The sequence below is a fragment of the Babylonia areolata genome, chromosome 8 (genome assembly GCF_041734735.1).
Source record: "Babylonia areolata isolate BAREFJ2019XMU chromosome 8, ASM4173473v1, whole genome shotgun sequence".
Lineage (NCBI taxonomy): Eukaryota > Metazoa > Mollusca > Gastropoda > Neogastropoda > Buccinidae > Babylonia > Babylonia areolata.
Genome location: NC_134883.1, coordinates 42073424 through 42078423, shown reverse-complemented (window position 1 = coordinate 42078423; position 5000 = coordinate 42073424). Strand labels below are relative to the sequence as shown.

Below are 5000 nucleotides of genomic sequence, written 5' to 3'. Positions count from 1 at the left end.
AAACACACCTTTTCGAGGTCACAGGCAAATGAGGAGGGTCACAGGCGTCACGTGACTAACGACCTTTCCCTTTATTTATTGTTTTGTGTCTGTGCCGCTGCGACAGGTGTGTGTGTGTGTGTGTGTGTGTGTGTGTGTGTGTTTTTCCCCCGCGAGTGAATAATCAATGTATCACAGCTGCAGGGCATAACACACACACGCGCGCGCGCGCACGCAAACACACACACACACACACGTACACACGCACGCACACACAGACACGCTCACACACACACTCACTCACTCACAGACACACACGCACTCACACACACACACGCACACTACATACACACACACACGCACACAGACGCGCGAGTGCGCGCACACACACACTCACAGACGCGCACTCACAGACACACAGACATACACACACACACACACACACACACACACACACACACACCACACGCTGTGGAACATATTGATGAATTCGCTTCCGAGAAGGGACTGAAGCTTGGACGAAAAATATCTGGCCAAATGTTGCCCAAGTACGACAGAGGCGTTCAAAACCGTGGGGTGGGTTTTTGTGCATACCGTTGTCCCGGTTGGGGGGTGGGGGTGGGGGTAGGGGGTTGTATTGGTTTTACTTATGTGAAATTTGTTGTTGCTGTAAGGACTGCATCATGGATTGGTTGGATTGTCAGTCAAGCAACTCCCCCCCCCTCCCCTCACCCCCACCCCCTGTGCATTCGATCAATTTCTGTGCATCCATTCCTCTTTTACATAACCCAGTACACAGTATGCGTTTATACACTGATTATTAATAATCATTGATTCACACGCATCGATTCAAACCCTTTACACAGCATGGAACTATAGTGACATATTTCCTGATCGTGTTCCCTGGATATTCTTCTCTCTTACTTGCTCAGGTGTTCACTCACACATCCACTCCACACCACAGTCGTACCCCAACTGGTCACTTTTGGCTCCAAGAATCTGGATATCTGGAAGTGTTCCTTTTTTTGCACAGGTGTAGGACCTCATCCAGGCCAGATAGAATTAGAAACGAGAACCTGTGGCAAAGAGCGGGGCAGGAACCAGTGGAGAAACAGACCCTGAGATGAAAACGGGGATGGATTGGCCATGCCTTGAGGAAATCACCATCCAGCACTACACGCCAGGCCCTGACCTGGAACCCCCAGGTGGGAAGGAAGAGAGGACGGCCCAAGAACAGCTGGAGGCAGAAAACTGAAGCGGATTTAAAGAGGCTTGGGATCCAGCTAGAGGGATGCAGAAAGGACAGCCCAGAGTCGAGTTCGGTGGAGAAACGTTGGTGATGGCCTATGCTCCACAGGGAGCGAAGGGCATAAGTAAGTAAGTAAGTAAGTAAGTAAGTACGTAAGTAGGACCTCATCATGTTCGGTCCGTGTTCTGGGTACTCTGTCTTCTGGTGCCAGCCAGATGGAGAGTGTCCATGTGGGCGTTTTTCTGGGGAGTATCTCTGCTTCTTTCTCCTCTTCTGCATGTTCTTCTTCTTGCTTCAGCGTTTCCTCTTGCATCGTTTGTCTCCCGCCACTTCACTGCGCCAGGATCTCTCTCTCTCTCTCACCAGTCTCCCTTACAAACTTCTGGTTCTGGAAGGCTTAACCAGAAGCCTCCTCCCCTCCCCCCAGCCACTCCCCCCCCTCACGCCCTCCTCCCCCCACACACAGAGGTTTGAGTGGCTATTTATATGCCTCGGTCACTGATGTGTGTTTTGCTACATATCACATGACCTCTCACGTGATAACATTTCCCGTATTTTATCCAACATAAAACACAACACTATAGTACACCAACGTTCTTAAAATTTTTTTTTTATAAGCATATCTATATTTGCTTCTACCTGACAACAGCATCAAATCTTTATACTTAAAGGGACTGTGTTTGTTTTTCAAAGTCTATGAGTTTAAGACTAAGACTGACTTTGTTTACCCGAACCTTGGAAAACTATACAGCATTTCATCCGTGAAGCTTTCTTCACAGCTCTATCACTTTCAGAACAAGGATGTTACAAAATAGGGTCAAGCAAATCTAACCTTGTACAGAATATGTCATCGGCTTGAGTACAGTTATCGTTTTCCCCCCTTTTCTCTTTTTAAAAAGATTCTTTGTCTTTTTTAAATTTTTTAAAAATTTATTATTTTTTTCATACTCAGTATCTTTTATTCGGTATCTTTTTTATTTTGTTCAGCTTCCTTGTCAACCGACCATTCACCTTAAGACAAGCGCCGCGTCCACCCTGGTGCCTGAGAGACAACCCATTCTCTCAAACTGTTCGCGGACTTGCTGCTGCCCAACGCGTTACCAAGGCGACGGTCTGTAGAACCCAGGACCCTCAGATTGAAAGTCCAACGCTTTAACCACTCGGCTATTGTGCCCGTTCAAATCCACGGTGAAGTGTGGACACGGTTCTGTTACTTATTCACCATAGCCTGGCGTATTGCTTACAAGCAAGGTTCGAACCCAGGCCATAGCATGTTGAACAGTTTTCTGCTCCCTTGACAAACTATACTCAGCCACTTTTTTGACTCACTTGTGTAAACAAAGTGAGTATGTTTTAACCCGGTGTTCAGTTGTGTGTGTGTGTGTGTGTGTGTGTGTCTGTGGTAAACTTTAACATTGACATTTTCTCTGCAAATACTTTGTCAGCTGACACGAAATTTGACATAAAAATATGAAAAATTCAGTTCTTTCCAGTCATCTTGTTTAAAACAATATTGTGCCTCTGGGATGGGCACAAAAAAAAATTAAAAAAGAAGCCAAATTATATGTAAATTGAATTTACTGTTCTATTTATATTTTTTTATTCTCTAAACTTGGCACTTTGATCTGATATTCGACACAACAACAAGGGCAGTCACTTTTATCATTTTTTGTTCAAACAGGAACTTCTTTCGCTAAGCATGGAAGTTATATTTATTTTGCATGTCTTTGGTACAGATAGGGAAATTAATCTGTAATTAATGCTAGGGGGGTTGATTTGCTTTAAACTGATCTTTCTCATCTTAAACATTACATTTTGAAATTATACTCAATACATAAATAGCTTGTGTGTTTTACTCTCAGTGTACAGGGCTTGCACTATGTTCATTCGCCCAAGTGGTCTTTTTTGGAAAATACTAAAATCAATACAACGAGTAGACTTTATAGATCTGTTGGCTGAGCCCTGAAGGTCATGTGCAAAAATCAATTGCGTACACATATTTATACATATTCAAAGCGCGTGCTCATATTCCTTGCGCTGCGAAGGGCGACATTTTGTTTCAAGTTGTTAACCTGCCCGTTCAATCCAATGTTCAGTCGACAATGCACGATAACATGTGATGGAAAGTTGGAGAAGGAGACCGTTAAAAGTTTATTCAGAGAAAGATTTGTGAACGCCTCATCACTTACTGGATTGTGCCCCAAACTGCCATAAAAATATCCACAGAATCAGTCGGAATGCACAGTTAAAAATAATAAACCATGAGAGTTAATACCCTTGAATTGATGAAACGTAAAAATTTCCAGTCGATCATGACTTTTCTCAAAATGAAGTCCTTTTCACTTCATACGACGTTTAGAAGTACTTGTACTTGGCTCTACATGTTATTAGTTTAACAAAATACTCAATTTCCATATCAACTTTAAGACTATAAAACTAGAATGAACATAACAGAAAATTTGAATCGACCGTATCAACCAGGTGTAACTAAACTTGTACTTCTATCTAGATCCAGAGGAAACGGCTAGATCTTGCAGTGTGATTGCGGCGATAGCCACGTCTCCTTTACCGCGGACTTAAAAAGAATTTTTAATTGCCCTTAATTAAAGATTTTTTGAATGCCCAAGATACACCAGAATACTATGATTTAAACAGCGTTCTCACTGCGAATTCCGCAATCGATTTATCGCCTTTAAAAAATCATGTTTAAATATTATATTTTTGAACGTCAGCTAAGGAGTCCCGATAGTGTAATGGGTAAGACAATTTCTTCTCACCCGAACATGCGGGGTTCGAATCTGCTGTTAGGGCTTTTTTTTTTCTTTTTCTTTTAACCCGAAGCTTTATAATAACAAATACAGAACACATTTTAACGATTAGATTTTTAAAAAGTGTATCACAAGTGAGTCATGAAGGCTTTGCCTCTCTTGTTTTCCCTATGATTAAGCTTATAATGCATTACATAATAGTTTAACAAAAAGTTCAGTTATATCTTATATATTGATACATGTATAAAATGTAACTTAACTTTATTACCTATCTTGTGTGTGTCTGTGTGTGTATGTTGGTCACACTTAGGTGCATTTCCTCTTTCATTCAAACAAAAGCAAGTGTGAGTTGGAAATGATTTTTTCCCTTTGTGACTTTAATTTTGAAAAAAAAACCAAACAAACAAAAAAACACACACACAAAAAAAACACAACCAAACAAACAAACAACAACAACAAAAAAACCAATGTGAAATCCAGCACAGCTTCGTGTGGTCTATATATCTATGTTGGGAGGTGCACATGACTTTTGTTTTGCAATTGATTTTTGTGTGTGTTTTGATTCAATTGTTGCAGTAAAGTGTATGTCACAAGTGAGTCTTGAAGGCCTTGCCTCTCTTGTTTTCCTGGTACTGACTTATTGACTACCAGAAACGTCGCACTGAATGGGATTTGGCCTGTTTTCCTCGCCCCCCCCCCCCCCCCCCGCCCCCCCACCCTCCCCGCACCCCCCACTACCCCCTTCCCGTCTTCCCCCCGCCCCCCCACTCCCGGAGTGTGAAAGAGGGAGTGAGTGGCCATTACTGAGAATGTAAATCATAATACCATGTGTCTAACTTACAGAGTATGTAATATATCAGGTTTGGTGTTGCTTAAAAAAAAGAAAAAAGAAAAAAAATACTGTGTTTATTTTATCAACATTTTCTTTTTTCATTTTCTGTGAAACTAACATCCGTTTCCTACCACCAGGGTAGATAAATCGCCGTGTTGAGATACATTTTCAC

The 5000-nt window shown here is 42.0% G+C and overlaps 1 protein-coding gene across 1 annotated transcript in view; it reads left to right on the top strand.

Annotated features, from left to right (window-relative positions):
* Nucleotides 1–4593, top strand: part of LOC143284820 (uncharacterized) — a 10994-nt gene extending 6401 nt beyond the window's left edge. The window contains exons 5-6 of the transcript XR_013055614.1: nt 107–1352; nt 2216–4593. The gene's annotated coding sequence lies outside the window, so the exon portion shown is untranslated. The remainder of the gene's footprint in view (nt 1–106; nt 1353–2215) is intronic.
* Nucleotides 4594–5000: the final 407 nt, after the last annotated feature.